The 19,215-nt window shown below is 39.7% G+C and overlaps 2 protein-coding genes across 3 annotated transcripts in view; one reads left to right on the forward strand and one right to left on the reverse strand.

The window, feature by feature from the left end:
* Positions 1-19,215, forward strand: part of LOC127477273 (uncharacterized) — a 702,414-nt gene that overhangs the window by 336,265 nt on the left and 346,934 nt on the right. The gene's annotated exons all lie outside the window — the stretch shown is intronic.
* CNTLN (centlein) overlaps positions 1-19,215 on the reverse strand; it is a 263,978-nt gene that overhangs the window by 229,075 nt on the left and 15,688 nt on the right. The gene's annotated exons all lie outside the window — the stretch shown is intronic.

Here is a 19,215-nt window from a genome sequence, read left to right on the forward strand (position 1 = left end):
GTAGAGATAGTTAAGATTGTATATAATGTATTGTAGTATTTATTTTGTACAGTCATTGTAATATATAATCCTTTCTCCCCATTTTGAGTCTCGTGTGGTGTCTGAAAAACCCATCTCACACTGGCTTGAGATGTAGGAGGGGGCTTGGACTAGGGAATTGGATTTTGGAGCTCTCAAACCATGACAAGCCTGCATCATAAAGTCCACTCAATCACTGTACATATTTTTCCATTTCTGAGATTTTCCCCATTCTGATTCTTTGTCTTTCACAATATACTTTGATGTATGTCTGCCACTTGTGCAGAATTTTTCCACAACCACAATATACCATTGATTCTGGACTGTGACCAATAGTACAGAAAGACTAATCTATAATTACAAAACTTGGTACCTAATTAGATTTGATACAATGCTTATTTTATTATTGTCTGACCTCTTCATACATAGACCTATTTATGCACTCATAATTTAAGGTCAAAATTAGTCTCTAAATGAGTAGAATAATTATCTAAATACTGATTATATCTGGCTTTGGAAATCCACTCAATATCCCATTTAGGTTTTTTGCTGAAATTCAGTGCAGGGCTGTTCCAAGAGAAGTCTGAGCACAGGCTGCCCACAGGTGCTCTGTGCTTGGGAGTGCCTTTCCACTGGGGTTACAGCTGCCTGCACTCACCACAGTTAAGCTGTTACATTGCTTTGGTTTTGGTTTATTTTTTGTTCCTGCATAGCCTGTCATCACAAACAACATGATAGTCTCAAGAAGACAAAGTTCAGTTGCAAAGTTGAGAATGTAAAAGTTCTCAGAACAAATTTCTTAAAAGAGTGCTTGTTTACACAGTACTCAGTACAAGCAAAGGGAAATGTACACTCCAGACCACACAGCAAAAAAAAGGCAAAAGTTCATTATAGGGCCACAAACACACACATATGCACATACTACATCCTTGTTTTTTAAAAGGCTTTTAGGAAGCCAAAAGATAAATTATTATTAAAAAAATATATTATTTATTCCTGTATTTAAATACCATTTTATCTTATGCATAAATTTTCCCTCTAATCCCTACCATCTATTCAGGGTGACATTCACTATCAGATATATTTTTTTGGGAAGACCTAGTTTCAGTCTGCTAGAAGCTTTAGTCTTTGCAAGCAATGACAATTTATAATCTCTCAGAAGCAACGACAATCAGCATATGCTTGGTGGAGAATTCTTAAGGAAAACTGTCAGACCTGTGTAACAAACTAGGTAATTACCTTTTCAGACCTGATTAGTATCTCAGTAAAGAGTATATTCAAATCTTGGGCCAATCTCCTTTTGCATTTCTAGGAACTGAAGCCGAATGCTGTATGTCTGGCCAACATTGTCAGATGCTTCTCCTTGCATAAGCCAGAAAAAGATAACTGGTCAAAATGGAACCCACTACAAGGAAGGTAGAAAATTGCAGAAGCCAGACAGAAACGAGCTGAAGAGCTTTGGGTAGGAATATGCAGACTTTGGAAGAAGGTGTGGCTCAGAGGTGCAAAGGAGTTTTTTCTGAGTTTATAAAGTAGGTGGCAGCAGTGAAAGGGAAGGTCTACAGATAAAGAGAGAGATAGCTGTTTAGAGGCATGCATAAAAGAGGAATGAATAAAACTTGAAGCTAGAAACAGTAGGATTAGATGAAAGCAAAAGGAAGTGGGATGGGTGTTGGCAAAAAGGAACTTGGTATTTTTCTGCCCTTTGTCTTTGCATTTTTCTATCCCCTGTAAATAGCATAAAAAGTCTATTGCAGACTTTTAAAATGCTGATCCTTGTGCAGAATAACACACTAATTCTGGGACAATGTAAACTATTAATTCTAATTTTAGTCCTGTGGTCTGCACCTACTGTGCTGATGGCACAACTCATGTTCCACTGGATGGATTTTTGTTTTGCTTGGGCTTTTTGGATTTTGTTTGTGTGTAGGTTTTCAAAACTGCTGCATGAAAACAGATCAAGTTAACCTGCATTAAAATAGTATTGTGTGCAAAGTTGAGTACTGAGAAATTATGAACAAAGGAGAACTTTCTTTCTGTAAACTGAATTCAGTATTCTACAGTATCCATGCCACAATGCAAACTGTATTTCTGGTGAATGGCTTATTTTGAATTCAAAATCTTGATTCATTCACTGAACAAGTCGTCAAGGAAATAGAGGTGTGCTCTTAAGCAGGTTATTGTCGATGCAATCTCTCTGATAACACAGAAGTGGCAACAGGGTGAAGAAGCAGTATAGAGGACTCTTCCTCCAGTCTTGCCATCATCCCTTTCTACTTCCAGTCGAACCCCAGTCACTCTTCTGACCTCTTCTTTCTTTCCAGTTCTGCTCTCCACCAGCACCCAATTCCTTTTTTACAAGTTCCATTAAGGCATAACAGAGCCTCTCTTGGATGGAGTCTCCTTGAGAGCTCCCCCTCAGGATGGTAAAGCTATGACTCCAAAACAAAGGCCAGTTTCCTGTTGATTATTAAGTCATCAATTCACAGTGTTGATGACAAAAAGAATTATTAGAAATCTTTTTTAGCATACAGTGCAATTTTTCATGGTCTTATTCTCAAAAGCAAGATAATTTAAAAAAAAATAAGAAGAAAAAGCATCTGAGGTAACAGAAAATACTATTCTGCATCATGTAAGCTTTAAAAAACCCAATCAAGATACTCTCAAGTTCCACTTTGTGACATGTCTAGATGTATATAGTTCTACTAGTCCTGACAATAGTGAAAATATTTCTGTTTGGTTTTCTTTTCTTTTTTTTTTGACCTCAACTATCCTAACTTTCATGCTCCTTATTCTTCACCCCATTAAGCAACACTAAATTTTCAATACTCATAAGCATGATTCTTATTATCAAAAAGACATATTCCTTATTCATATGTTTATTAAAGAATTTAATGCTATAACAAGAAAGTTAGTCTAAAATTTTCTATTCTGCAGAACACTGAAATCATAGGAAAAACATGGCACACTGGGACTAAAAATCACAGAATAGTTTGTGCTGCAAGGGACCTTTAAAGGCCATCTAGTCCAATCCCCTGCAATCAGCAGAGACATCTTCAACTAGATCAGGTTGCTCAGAGCCCCATCCACCTGACTGTGAATACTTCTAGGGATGGAGCATCCACCACCTCTCTGAGCAACCTGTGCCACTGTTTTACCACCCTCATTGTAAAAAATTCCTTCCTTAAAGGTAGTCTAATTTGACCCTCTTTTATTTAAAACTGTTACCACAAAGATATTAAATAGAACTGGTTCCAATATGGGACCATTATCAGAATATTATGGTAAATATGGAAACATGGCCTAATAAACTAAGCCTCTGACTTTAAGTGTAAACATTAATTTCTATATCTTATTATTTTTTATTGCCGGAATAACACTACACTGAAAAATATATTAAGACTGATAGTCTCCTTTGCTGCATGTTTGAATTAATTTGTTTTACAAATATGCATTGCTTATTCCTGAGTTTGGTGAGAACCATTCTAGTAGAAATATGAAAAATATATGTTAATTCACTGCTCTTTGTGACATTTATTTTCTGTCCAGTATAAACTTCTGAAATCAGAAATTGTGCTACCTGAGGTACAAAGCCAACAGGACTCTTTCCTCTCACACAGCAGTCCCATACTTACTTATGGGACCCATGCTGCTTTCTTAGAAGAAGGCATGTAACACTTAGGTATTCTTCATCAAAAAAGAATATAGCTCCATGGCTGGTGTCACCACCAGAATTTTGCTTTTTTTTGATGATGGGATGGTCTGCATGGCATCAGTCCTGCTGGCGTCAGTTAGAATTCACCCTTCTCAAAGGAGGAAGAGTGTCTTTGTTTGGGAATTAGTGGTGCTCATTGACAGAGCTTTAAACTAGATTTCAAGGGGGTGGGGTATAATATTAGGCTTGCACTTGGCAAGGTGTGGAAGGGTAGAGGAATGGGGTGGTAGCCCTCAGCCAGTGGAGACACTGGAGCACACTTGAAGCATTACAGAGATGAGCCAGAGATGAGGTAATAGGAGCCAAGAGGCAAACACCAGTGAAATACCTCAAAGGAACTAAAGTGTTTTCTTCTTAGAAGGCAACACAAATGATAGCCCAGCTGAAGTGCCTCTTCAACAATTCAACACAGCATGAGCAACAAACCCATGTCTCTGAAGAAAAGTCAAGACCAGGTCAAAAAACTGTGGGTAAGACTCAGAGACCAAGGTAGTAAAGGGAACCTTGTGGTCAGTACCTACTACAGGCTCCTGATCAAGGGGAGACTATTGACAAAGCCGCCTTGTCCCAGCTACAGGAGGGATCATGCTTGCAGGCTCTTGTCCTGCTGGGGGACTTCAACCACCCACACATCTGCTAGCACAGCAAGCTGTAGGCAATCCAGGAGACTCCTAGAAAGCATTGAGGATAACTGCTTAAACCAGGAAAGAGATAGCCCTACCAGAGGAGATGCAATGCTGGACCTGAGAGTCACTAACACAAGTGAGCTTGTCAGGGATATCAAGACTGAAGGCAGCCTGGGCAGCAGTGATGGAGTCTGCAGTCCTGAGGGATATAGGTCAGGAGGAGTGTGAAGTTAGGACCCTCAGGAATTTAGGAAAGCAAATTTCCAGTTGTTCAAGGACATAGTCAATAGGACCCTCTGGGAAACTGCCCTCAGGGACAAGGAAACAGAACAGAGCTGGCAGATCTTTAAGGAAGTCTTCCATAGAGCACAAGAGCTAGCAATCCCCAGGAATAAGAATTCAGGCAAAGAAGGCAAGAGACAGCATGGCTGAGTAAGGAACTGCTGGTCAAACTAAAGGGCAAGAAGGAAATGCAGAGGCAGTGAAGCAGAAACAGGTATCATGGGAAGAGCACGGTGAAGCTGCCCAGTTGTATAGGGACGGGGTGAGGAAGACCAAGGCAAAGTTGGAGTTCAGTTTGGCAAGAGAATCACAAAGAAGGGCTTCTAGAACTATGTTAACCAGAAAGGGAAGGTCAAGACACTGGTAACAAAAGAAGAGAAGGCTGAGGTACTTAACTTCTTTGCCTTAGTCTTCAATGGCAACCTCCCTCCACATACCTCTGGAGTGGACAGACCTCACACCAGGGACTGGGGAAGCAAAGTGCTTCCCACTGTAAGAGAAGGTCAGGTTTTTGACCATCTGAGGAACCTGATCATACATAATTCTATGGGACATGAAGAGATGCATCCCAGAGTCCTGAGGAAGTTGGCTTATGTAGTTGCCGAGGCACTCTTCATGATACTCAAAAAGTCATGGCAGTCAGGGGAAATCCCAGTTGACTGGAAAGGGAGAAATACTGAATCTGTTTTTTAAAGGGTAGAAAGAAGGACGCTGGAAACTACTGACCCATCAGCCTCCCCTCTGTGCCTTGGAACATCATGGAACAGAGAAGCTGTGCTAAGGCACATGGAAGTTGGGGAGGTGATTTGAGACAACCTGCACACCCCATCAAGGGAAAATCTTGCCTGACCAACCTAGTAGCCTTCTCTGATGGCCTTCATTAGTGGATAAGGAAAGGGCCAGAGATGTCATCAGGCTGGACTTATGTACGGCCTTTGACACAGGTCCCCACAATATCTCTCTAAATTGAAGAAAGATGGACTTGATGGATTGACTGATGGAAAGGGAATTGGCTGGATGGTTAAATCCAAAGAGCAGTGGTCAACAGCTCAATGTCCAGATGGACATCAGTGACAAGTGGTGTCCCTCACAGGTCCAGAGGACGCAGATGGTTGTTGAATATGAATCTGATGAATATGAATCTCCAGTGAGGGAAGTTCCACAGCCTCCCTGGGAAATCTGTGCCAATGTTCTATCACCCTCACAGCAGGAAAGTGTTTCCTTACGCTCAGAGGGAACCTCCTGCATGTTTGTTTTGTGCCCATTGCTGTGGTCCTGTCTCTGCACTACTGGGAAGAGCCTGGCTCCATCATATTTGAATTCTCCCTTTGGATATTCGTACACAACTTTCTGACACAGGTGGTGGAGGATCCCACAAGGAGTGGTGTGCTGCTTAACCTCCTGCTAATAATCAAGGAAGTCCTTGTTGAAGATATGAAGGTTGAGGGCAGCCTTCGCTGTAACCACCATGGGATTGTGGAGTTCAGTGTTGGGAGAGGAGAAATCAGGACAGTGACTAGGATTACAACCATGGACTTCAGGAGAGCTAACTTAAGGCTCATTAGGGATCTTCTTGGAAGAATCCCTTGGGAACAGGTCCTGCAGGGAAGAGGGGTTCAAGACAGCTGGTTAATATTCAAGAATCACTTCCACCAGGCTCAAGAATCATGCAACCCAACGGGCAAGAAACTGGGCAAAGGAGGCAAGAGATCCTCATGGATGAGTGGAGAACTCCTGTAATTATCCAGGCAGAATCAGGAAATACACAGGAGATGGAAGCAGGTTCAAGTGCCTTGGAATGAATATAGAGAGGCTGTCAGAGGAAGTTGCCATGAGACAAGGCCAAGACCCATTCGAAATTAAATCTGGCCAAGGATGTCAATGACAACATTAGTAACAAAAGGAAAACTAAGTATAATGTGGGCCTGTTGCTAAATGGAGGGGGGACTCTGGTAACAGAGGACTCACATAAGGCAGAGTTACTGAATGTCATCTTTGCATCTGTGTTCACTGACAAGACCAGCCCTCAGGAATCTCTAACCCAGGAGGCCAGGTTAAAGGAATGCTGGAAGGAAGACTTCCCATTGGTCAAGGAGGATTGGGTTAGAGAATGCCTAGGCAAACCTAACATTCATAAGTTCATGGGCCCTGATGGGATGCATCCGTGAGTGCTGAGAGAGCTAATGGACACCACAGCTGGGCTGCTCATGGTCATCTTTGAATTGAAAGGTCATGGTGATCAGGAGAGGTTCCTGAGGACTGGAAGAAAGCAAATGTCACCCTGGTCTTCAAAAAAGGCAAGAAGGAGGACCCAGGGAACTACCAGCCAATCAGCCTCACTTCAATCCCTGGAATGGTGATGGAGCACCTCATTCTGTAGGCCATCCCTATCCACATGGATGGCAAGAAGGAGATCAAGAGTAGTCAGCGTGGATTCACCAAAGAGAAATCATGCTTGACCAACCTGATTGCCTGATGAAACAACTACCTGGATGGATGAGGGGAAAGCAGTGGATACTGTCAACCTTGACTTCAGCAAGGCCTTCACAGATATTCACAGAATATTCTGAGTCGGAAGGAACCCACAAAGATCATCAAATCCAACTCTTAAGTGAATGGCCTGTATGGGGATTGAATCCAGACCCTGGCATTATTAGCACCATGCTCTAACAAACCTAGCCGACCCACTCTCTCATCAACCCCATCTTTCACAACATCCTCATAGGCAAACTCAGGAAGTGTGGCCTGGATAAGTGGACAGTGAGGTTGATTGAGAACTGACTGAGCAGAGATCCCAGAGGGTCATAATCTACAGGGTCTAGCTGGAGGCCTGTCACTAGTGGTGTTCCCCGAGGGTCAGTACTGGTCCCAGTATTAACCTCTCCATCAGTGACTTGGATGAAGGGGCAGATGCCTCCTCAGCAAGTTCAGCGATGACACAAAGCTGGGGGGAGTGGCCGATACCCCAGAGGGCTGTGCTGCCCTTCAGAAGGACCTCGACAGGTTGGAGAGATGGGCAGAGAGGAACAATCTGAAATTCAACAAAGGCAAATTCAGGGTCCTGCACCTGGGATAGAATGACCTGAACCACTAGTACAGGCTGGGGCTGACCTGCTGGGGAGCAGCTCTACAGAGAAGGACCTGGGGGTCCTGGTGGACAACAAGCTCTCCATGAACCAGCAGTGTGCCCTGGGGGCCTAGAAATCAATGGTATCCTGAGGTGCATTAGGAAGAGCACTGCCAGCAGGTCACTGGAGATGATCCTGCCCCTCTGTTCAGTCCTGGTGAGGCCACATCTGTAGTTCTGTGTCCGGTTTTGGGCTCCTCACTACAAGAGAGACATGGAGCTCCCGGAGCAGTGTCAGAGACCAGATTTGTATCACACTGATTGATGGGTCGAATCAACCATCTTGCCAGGGGGAGGGGGGGAAGGTGGGTGGGGGAGGGAAGGTCTAGGCCTAGGCCTGCAGGAACATGGCCTCCATGATCAGAAGGCACATGGCACGGGGGGCTTCCACACGGAAGGCACCTGTCAATCAACAGAGCCCACCTGGTAGCCTGCCCACACCATGCCCAGTGCCATGTGCCCCAGGATGACCCTGCTTGAAGCAATTTGGTACTGGACAACCATTGAAATCCTTGGGAAACATAAGACCTTTAAAACTTAGCTGTAAAATAGCTGCTTTAAAGTCTCTTAAAGTTACCAGTAAAATGCAATATGGATTCCAAACCTTTAAAAAATCTGTTTAGCAACAGAGCAATAGGCTTAGCCTCACTCTTGTAGAAGATAAAACCCTTCTCTTCCTCTGTAACCCACCTGCTGAAAATTGCTCACAAAAACCTTCCACCTGACATTACACTGAGAAATGGAGAACTGACTTAACATTAGATAAGCAAGTAGAATGTCATTTCAATGGCTTTAATAAGGTTTGAGAAACTGTTAATGAAATATTACAGGTAGACTGTTCTTCATATAAACAGTAAAGAAGATAAACATGAATAAACTGTAGATACAAGAATTTACAAATCTACAGTTTCTAACAGTTATTCACTTTTAAGACATTTGCTGATTGAAGTTCTTTCTTCACAGTTTTGTTTTCTGACAGAACCATAATTAATTCAGTATAATCAACTTTGTTAGACCCTATCCTGTAAGTCTGACCTTCCTGGGCTTCCCCAGGGCAGAAATTCTCAAATTCTCATGCTTTGAAATAATTAGAAATACATAGCTCATTTCTTTTCTACTTTACTGTTCCCCCCCCCCCCCCCCCCCCCAAAATTAGGACTGTCTTAATTTTACTACAGTTTGAAAGCAACAGTTATACATTCCTAATGGAAGACTTCAGAGAGAGACTGGTTGTTGTGCCAGCCATTTATTCTCAAAGTTTGATCTTATCTTTCTGGTTTGCTCATAAACAGAGTTTATTTTGGGACAAAGTGAATAAATTCAACGAAATGTGAAAGTATTCAGAAGAAAAGAAAACTCTTTTCTTACCCTTTATTATAGCAACTCCAAGGCAAATTCCTTTTCTTGTAGTAGTGGTTGAAAACAAATTAAACAATTAAACAAATTTAAAAAGCAAAACTGTACTGCACATCTGAGCAAGTCATGATAAAAATCTAGGGAAGTGTCACAAAGATGATGTTTATGATATTTTTCCATACTTTGTTCAGATTTCACACAGAAGAAGTCAAACAAAGATTAGTTAATATCTGGGTATGAAGAATATATATGAAAATAGTAATTTCATATTACTTAGGTTTGACATAGTAATCTGGAACTAAAAAGTATAAAATATATTAAAATTATCTGAATTTTCTGACATACAGAAGACAAATACTGAAAACTAAGAGCTATTTTTCCTAAGATAAATTGCCATGCCAGTTCAGTATCTATCAAAATGGCTGCCATTCTATTTCCAGCACTTACTTGAGTAACAATGCTTGAGTTTATACCTTGTCTGTGTGTTGGAAACAAATATACTATATTGTGTATTACTGTGTAGAAATGACACAGCTATACACCCTTGGTCTTTAAAATCCCTCACATTTTGCAGGCAGGGGATATTCTACCTTAAAGATAAATTACACTAAGCAGCATTGTATTTCTCTCCATCTATGACTTCAGTTTTTAAAACTAAAGTAAAACAGCACTCATCCAACACTACAGAAGGAATGTGAATGTCTCTCACTGCTTTGTTTTTTTCTCAGCTGTTAGGGTGTAGAGAAAACTAGTCTATCCTGCATTTACAAAGAGTGAAATATATGATCTAATAGAGAAGAATTCCATCTACCTACCCTTAAGTCATGAACTGTAAAGGCCGGTAAAAATGGAAGGTAATACAAAATTTAAAAACAAACAAAAGGAAACATTATAAATGCTGCTTCTTTATTTCTGGCAACAAAAGAGATAACGATAAATACACGTGGTTTTCTGTTTTGAAGTCTGATTGGGAGAGAATTCTCACTGCCACATGTATCGTAGAGAAAACCTTGCATTTACAGTAACAAGCGCAATGCTGGATAAAGAAGGATTTCTGAACATCTGTAGCAACAGTCTTTTCTCACCAGCTGAAATTGCTGGTCACCTTCAGGGAAGAATGCAGCAAATAATATTGCCTGAACAAAGACAATCTGTCTGTCAAAAGGCTTTTCCTTCTACAGTCATCAAGACTGAAGAGCATATTTTTAATGTGAGTGCTTAGTCCACTCTGTGCTTGGAGTAGAGAGTTCTTCAGATGTTTTGTCCTGAACCAGAAAACAAATATGCAAAAAGAATCTGACCATGACACCCTGTGTGTTCAATTGCTAGTAAAGAAGCCGGAACAATTTCTCTAGGCATTCAGAGAGCTGGGATGGAGGACTAAGTTTGTCTGCAAGTGTGAAATGAGAAAACTTCAGAGGACATGATGGAGGAAGATATTTTTTATACAGATATTAATCCTAGTTGTATTCCTCTTTGTGATCAAAACATGGTTTTGAACATATTTTATGATCTTCTGGTGAGAGCTACTCCAGCTCATGCCAGAAGAGGGGGGTCTTCTCTTTCACCACAACTATATGGGCACAGTAACTGCTTTGGGTAGGACGACCCTTGTTTTCACAGTTTGCTCAGACTGAACCTTTTTTTTTTTTTTTGTTAAAAAAAGGGCTTAGCATTCCAGATGTGACTTACAAATAAAAGCACCTCTACTAAGTCCCTGTGTTTTTACATGTGCACAGTATGCTTTTTCATCCCAACCTTGAAAAGGCACTACCAGCCTGAAATTCCTTAAAAATGACCCTGCATTAGACCTGATGTTCTGATTATGACAGGGAAGTAAGAGGAACTCAGAACACAAGAAATTAAGGCTATATTTTGATAATGAGATAATAGGGTTACTCGTAGGTTCTTAAGGCTATCTTAGTAGATTCTATATTTAATTCTGATTTTTTTTTTATGTTGCACAACGAACACCACCGTTCCTATAATCCTCTTACAAATATGCTGTGTGGCAGCCTGAGGAATGTCTGACTCTTCTTCTGTCTGGACTTTAGGGGGAAACAGGTTTTTGGGAAGCATTTTTAAGTGAAAAAGAAGATGCATCACCTGTTTTTTTTCTTTTCTTAGCATGTAGTATGGAAAGACAGAGAGAGATGCAATAAAGTGGAGTGTTAGAATGAATGGAAAGCAGGAAGATACAGTGTAGTTAAAACAGCATTCTTTATAATAATCCTGAAGAGCAGGAAAAGTGTCTGATTTTAAGAGTCGTTCAGGTACTATTGCAGAGGTAGAAAAAAAGGAAGGATGTGATCAGATCACCTTACAAAGACAATGCCATTAGCAGGTTTTTTTGTGAAATAACAGGTCTGAATTTTCATGTTCGGCTCAGATCCATGACCTGAACAGACCATGATAAAACAATCATAAGTGCGGCAGTTTCTTCTATAGGCAGATAGAAGACTGGTTTGGCCATTTCAGCCATTACATTATTCAAATAAAGCCCCAAACTCTATAGGAGTTAAAAAATATAGAATTATCATCTTCGTAGAACTTGCTATAGCCTGCGAGTATCTAGCTGGATTAGCTCTCAAAATGGTAAACGGCCACCACCATTGGTAATGTAGAAGGTCCTTGGAGACATAATTAAAAGTCTAAAGAGGAAACTGTCACACTTGGGAAGAAAGAAAAAAAGAAAGCCCGCCAGGGGACAGAGATCAAATAAAACAGAACAATATTTTACTCCATTCCATTAAATATAACACTTAAAAACCAATATATTTGTTCCTACAGAAAAACAATTCTGAATCAGTTAATTTGTATGTACAATGCACGTTATACTTAAATAACACCTTTCAGATGAATCTGCCAAGACATTTTGCACGTATAATCACGGAGATCAGTTAATCAGCTTGAGCCAAGATATCCACAGAGGTTTGAGCTCTGATCTAAAATCTGAAGTAGGTGATACATGTTATCTCTTCATAGACAACACTCTTCCAGTTCTATCTTGGAGGAGTGTAGCAGCTCAAAGAGAGAGATATAAAAGCTTCAAATAAATTTGAGCTGTCAGGCCACAGGTCAGCAGTCTAAGACCTCAGGAGGTGAACTGCAGGCACACAGACAACAGACCTAGAAACTGGATGTTCTGTATTGCAGTATTGTTTTGCAATCAAAACGTATTCTTGCAAGAACAGTAAAACAAAGTGTTGCCTATACAACTATATAGAATGTTGTGTGAGAAACCAAAGTACTAGTAAAAATGCTGCTTTCACCAATTTGCACAAGCTGGAGCTTATATAGTGGTATAAGTCAAAGCTGTCCACATCATTACCTATACAGCTCCTAAAGCATATAATACTCTCTCGGCTTAACAGCAGACAGTTCAGGCTACAATCTGTGAATATTTCTAAGCTACAAAGTAAGGATATTACCGCCAGTGCATCCCTAATGGAAACAAAAATCCTAAAGAGCTAACTGAAGTATTTCTAAAGTAACAAGTCAAAAGAAACCCACAAGCTCTTGCCATGAGGTCAGAAAGCGACATTTATATTTCTTCTATTTTCAATCCTGAAGGGGGTAAAAACTAATGCATAATATCAATTGAGGAATTAATACTAAAGTAACTTAAAAAAGATATCTAGTTAATCTAATCTCAAACATTTTATAAAACAGCACTAGAAATAAATGCCAGAGATGTGTCACATAGGAGGAAAAGGCAGCATCTCTGACAACCAATGTGGCAGCACAGAAACATGACCTTAATGACATATGGGGGAGATCTCAGGGAAGACTACACAAATTCTTTGACAGCAAACTATCAAAACGAGATCAAAAAATTAGATGAAAACTAATGGTTTGAGATAGAAAGGTTATACAGATAGATAATAAATTTCATTTATTTTTCTTAGTGAAATAATGCACTTAAAATTCCCACAGGAACCTCACTGAAAAAACCATGCCTAACACTATATGCTCAGGAAAATAAAGATCAGACTGAAGGTAAGGCAGAGAATTCCACAGAACTGCTATATATCGGTAACCATTGAAATAATTCTTGAAATGTTTATTATTTACAAAATAATATAAGTAAATTAATGTAATTCACTACAAAAAAACATGTGATGTTAAAGAAAATATAAAGCATCAGAAAAAATCTGCTGTAGAAATTCTGATCTAGCAGCTTCTTCAGGATGAGAATTTCTTCCACTGAGAAAATTACATGAGGGGGTGGCACCATAGAGAAAAGATCCAATACCAGCTAAGTGAACTGAGATGAGTGAATTAGAAAAACACCAAATAAACAGATATAACTAGAATGGGAAATAAATATTCTTCCCACAAACCTGCTGGCAAAAACTGACAAGACAAAATGATTTGTGATAGTGACTGAATTACATTTGAGTAAGCAATGCTGCCCATATCATTATTCTTTAGAATCTATTATTAATCAGAATTTCTTTAATACAATGTGACATTTCACTTTTGCCATTTAAGCTATGGTAAAGAAAAAAAAATCCCACATTAAAATATTTATCTAAAACTTCAGTCAAGCTATGGAGAAAACAGAAGAGAAGATAACACCCCTTTTCTGAGAGTCACTATCAACATGGAGTAAGTTCTAGAAACTTGTTCACTCTAAAGCACATGTGCCAGCATCCAAGGAGATTATCAGTTTTGGCAGGCAAACTGCAAGGGATAAGAACCTTGTTTAAATGGAGAAAAAATTCTATTTACTAGTGAGTAAAAAGGAAAGGGATGTCAAGAAAAGGACCATACAGAACTTTGTAGTGTTTGATAAAGAAAGAAGCATGGGGAACCCAATGTTGAGTATAAAATAATTATGCATCTGTTTTGCATAAGTGAGATGGGTGCAGAATAAGAGATGTTTCAAAAATCACAATGTTGCTATTGATATATATATATATGATATGGAACAAGTATGTTGTGGGTTTTTTAATTTCTTTCATCTACCAAATCTAAATTTTTAAAAGCTCAGTCTTCTACAATATTCATACTATCTGGATTTTTTTACGCTTAATACAGCTATGGTCATATGAACTTATTAAAATAGATTTTCCAAATTTACATCATACATTCTCAGTCAGCACTCTCTCCATAGCATTTAGTGAAACAATCTGATAATAACAATAATTTCTGCCCATTTGGCCCTAGAGTTGCATTGTGTGGTTTATGATGCATTATTTTAAATGCATATAAATGTCACGTTTACATCTTGAGTTTTACAAACACCAACAACCACATTGTATTGCCATTTTGAAATACCTAAACCTGGCAGCCAAACTACCTGGCATCATCCAGGGTACCAGAGAGTGAAATACACAGAAAACTGGAAACCTGATGAAAAGTTATTCTAATTTTTAAACTAGACCAGTGGACTCCAACCTTTTTTTATGATGTACCCTTATATAATTTATAAATTATATACATGTACTATGATATTAATATATATGTATGATAAAATATTAAAAAAATAGAAAATACAAGAGGATGATATAATGACAAACTGAATACTTTTATGTAATGGTACAAAATGTATTTTCTTCCTGCACACCAGTGGATTATCTTGTGCCTACTTTGGAGACCACTTGACTAGACCACTGAGGAGTGGCAGAAGTTCTTTACAGGACTGGTTTCTTTCATCTGAATGGGGCCTAGTATAAGTTACACTTTCATCTCAGAAACATCTTCCCCCTTATTTTTTTCCTCAGTCTTAACTATCTAGCAGTTTACAGAGCTGTTACAAACAGACTGCATCTACTGCCTCTGAAACTACTCATACTGTCCCCAGTGTTGGCAATTAGCAATCATAGTCTTAATTAGCTTGACCCACCTGGCTATTTTGCTACTAATAAACCAATTAATTCAAATCACATGGAGGAACTTCTGTGTAGTACCATAGCTTAATGACTACTGGTCATCCTTGCATATGACTGTTTTATGTGCTAGAAAAACTTAGCATCCAGGCTCAATTTGTATTCTCCAGTGATAGACAGCCTGTCAAGCAAGTACAGAGTGTGGTTAGTATTTTTAATGTATGTAGGGATTTGGCAAAAGCCTCAGCAGAGTGCAAAGGAGAAACTTGGGAGGTAAGCTGTAAACACTTAAGCACACTTCTCCCTGAATGGTATGGATACTGTTCATCGGGGGTTTCAGTTTACTCAGGAGCCTCTATTACTACACCATTTGTTAGTTTTTGATGTGAGAAACAGAAGCTTCTAAAACCAGGGTATTTTTGTCATTGGGATGTCTGAGGAGTTTTTTTCTTTTTTTTTTTTTTTCCCTAGAAATATCTTCTCACCTGTGAGCTATTATGCTATATGGTCTTGTACTTATATCCAAAGATGTCCCCTTCCTGTTCTCCATTCCTTCTGGAAAGTGTTGCCTAAAGAAAACTCAGGGAGAAAAAAAAACTCCGAGGCAACTTAGTATGGAGTTAAGGTAAAAAAAAAGGCACAGAGGTTACAAGATGCGCGCTTGCCTTCTCCGTCTTAGGTGTTACAATTTATAATACTGTCCATCCAATCCCAGGTTTTTCCACCCCCTGGCTTTTGCCCTGATCCACCCCCAGCCCGCCTCTTGGGAATTGGGTCTGGGGTCTTTTACTTCATCATCTTCATCTTCCTTGGAGCACAAAGGGCACATGGTTACCCAGTTCTTGACTGTATCCTGCGGTTCAGGCTATGGATTAGATGTTCTCAAACAGAAGAGGGCCTACCTTGGAGAGAGACTAAACATTCTAATGGAATTTAGAATTGATAGGGGGAATTGGGGTGAGAGAGTTGAGGAATGTGTGTCGACTGTGCTAAGGGTAAGGGTAAGGGAATAAATGCTGCTGCTTCTAAACCCTATATTTTCTACATCACTACTTATAAAACTTATAAAAATTAGAAAAATCAAAAACCCTTAAGACTCTAAGCATCAAAAGCAATTGCCTTGCTCTTTCTTTATTCACCTTTCTTAGCCAGTATCAAGAAGAAACAAATAAAACCCCCACAGGAACAAAAGACATTTTATTCTCTGGCCTTTTCTTCAGCACAACTATATGTTTTTTGCACTTGGCCCTGTGTCAGTCATACAGTTCTGCTAAACATACTTTTTCTGTCATCACCATTGTTTTCCTTGTCTTCTCCTCCTCCCATATAAGGTGCTTGAATATCATTTTGCCCATGACAGGTTAGTAAGACTTTCACTAAACTTGCTTTTCCTCAGCAAAAATGAAGAATCTCCTCTTCTATATTGATATACCTTCACTTTTGGAAAGATATGCAGGATACAGCAACTATGGAGTAACTGAGCTGTTGGACAGAGCTACAGATGTTCACAGGCAGAACTTTTCACCACTCCCTGAAAACCTTTAGTAAATACCCAAGAAAACCCCTTAATTCCATTTTATTACCACTTATTCTGACTAGAGATTGATCAACCTGTAGGTGTATAATTTATACAGTATTTCCAGGGCAGGGGAAGAAAGCAGAGACAAAGATTAACCAGGAGGTCAGAGGTTTATCAAGACTAGGTTTTTCAGCGAAGGACATAGTAGTCCATAGGAATCTACTTCCTGAACAGTAGAATCAGCACTATTTTGAGTAGCAAAAGCCTGACAGTTTATGCCTTTGCAGCTTTGTGTCTTGTAATGCTGCATTGACATTTGACAGGTTTCTAGTAAGTAAATTATCTCTTCAATTAGCATCATACTTTCCAACTTCAGAAGAGATGGAATGACCTGTGATAAAATAAGGAGTACTTTCAACTCATGTCCTACATAGGTAGTATGAAAGAATACATCCCAGGGTCCTCTGTACCTGTCATCTAGTGTTCCCTCTGAAGCTGAATACTCTCTGACTCTTGATTTCTGATGGCATGAGCTTGTTCTTCTCTGATACACTGTACATTACATGGTGAAACATGTATTTTCCTTTGAATATTTTTCACAATCAGTGACCCTATAACTGACCCTAACATATCAGTATCAGTCCCTCGGCAGTTAACTAAATGCCTCTCAATGTATTCTCTGTGATTTTATCCTTGCCATGTGACAATAGCTGCCATCTTCCTGCTGGGCCCCTTTTCTCTTCTTCATCCCCTTTTAGATTTGTCACTTTATTTGCTTCAGATTTACTTTTTCTAATCACCTGTAATCTGCAGATTTTCCCTTCCCTGAGGCTGAACACCTTTATACCCAAATGCTTTACACAACCTTGGTGAATTGGTACAGTCCACTAGGTAGCTGGTGCCTTCCCTGAGTACTGTATGGATGACTGACTTCCATGAAGGAAGGAAGTTGTTCTAGTAATTATGCAAAAGCTTTATTAAAATCCTTCCGTTGCTGCAAAGTGTTGATTGCCTTTTCAAGGCTGGTCATATTCTGAAGTAATATAAAATAAACAGACCAAGAGTAAGTAGTAAATTGATCAGGAGCCTTCTTTGCCCCCAGATGTTAGAAAGGCACATGATTTGCTCATTGTATTTTAATGGGGTTTTTTTGAGCATTCTTTTAGGGAGGAAAGAAAAGCATCCAAACAGAAAATGAAGTCTATCTTAGACGTCATGATCATTACCACAGCATTTTATTTTACTACATGATGCAACTCATAGCATTGTGCATGCTAGTTCTCCAATGTAAAATAACTTGATTGCTTTTCCCTAGTAGCTATGTTGTGTTTAGTATAATTCTTGGTAGTGTTAAAACCTTAAGGGAAATATTTCTTCAACATACAGAACTGAGTGAAAATGAAATATAAAAACATCAAAGATTGGCTTGGAAGCAAATGAAAAAAAAGGTGTTTGAGGGTAGGCAAATGAGATCACAGTGAAAAATAAGAAATACTGTAAAAAAACCACGGTAAAAGACGGCTGGATAAATGCCTCAAATCAGGAAAGAAAAAGTGTAAATTGCATTGTGAAAAAGGATTAATTTACTATACTAGGAGCAGTGACCAGATACAACTTTTTACTTGGAAAAATGACAAAAAAGTAAAGTAGGAATAGGTGACAGAGACTCGGCATCCTTCTCTGTTATGTATTGCTGTTTACTTCATCTGCAAGCTCTTATACTTCTTTTTATGTTCTACATGTTAAACTTTTTCCCTTTCATTTAACAGAGAACTTCACACACATGATTAGTTTGCCTTGCATCTTAATCTCCTTAATCTGCCTTTGCTACAAGATGTTAAAATAGATTCTGTACAGTGAGCTTTTTCCTTACTCTTCTCACAATTGTATCTCAGCAGTGTCTCAGCTATGTAATTTATAACTCTCATCTATTGTGCTCTTTCTAACATCAGAAGAGTGTACATTGGTGTGTTTTGGAATATTTCTACAACTGTATAAAAATTCATCATGCCCTACAGGAGATGTAACAAATGCACTTTGTATTTAAAGCAGAAATTGGTAAGATTTGCACAGAATTCCACAATCTCAAGAAAGCTTGACATCCTGTACAGATGAAAAATTTTTCTTTTTGTTAAAAGCCGCAATATTCCAGTGGAATGTATTTCACAGAATCACAGAATATACTGAGTTGCAAGGGACCCACAAGGATCACCAAGGTGAACTCCTGGCCCTGCACAGGACCATCCCCAAGAATCACACCACGTGCCTGAAAGCATTGTCCAAATGCTTCTTGAACTCTGCCAGACTTGGTGCTGTGACCACTTCCCTGGGGAGCCTGTTCCAGTGTCCAACCCATCCTCTGGGTGAAGAACCTTTTTCTAATACCCACCCTAAGCCTTCCCTGACACAACTTCGGTCCATTCCTTTGGATTCCTGTCACTGGTCAGCACATAGAAGAGATCAGTGCCTGCCCCTCCTCTTCCCCTCACTAGGAAGTTGTGACTGCAATGAGGTCCCCCCTCACTCTCCTCCAGGCTGAGCACACCAAGAGACCTCAGCCACTCCTCATACGGCTTCCCCTCAAGGCCCTTCACCATCTTTGTTGCCCTCCTTTGGACACTCTCTAACAGCTCAACATCTTTCTTATATTGCACTGGCCCAAACTGCACACAATATTCAAGGTGAGGCCACCCCAGTGCAGAGCAGAGCGGGACAATCCCCTACCTCGACCATCTGGC

Source organism: Manacus candei, unplaced genomic scaffold (genome assembly GCF_025592945.1).
Source record: "Manacus candei isolate 608988 ecotype Guabito, Panama unplaced genomic scaffold, ASM2559294v1 h1tg000051l, whole genome shotgun sequence".
In the NCBI taxonomy this organism is placed as follows: Eukaryota; Metazoa; Chordata; class Aves; order Passeriformes; family Pipridae; genus Manacus; species Manacus candei.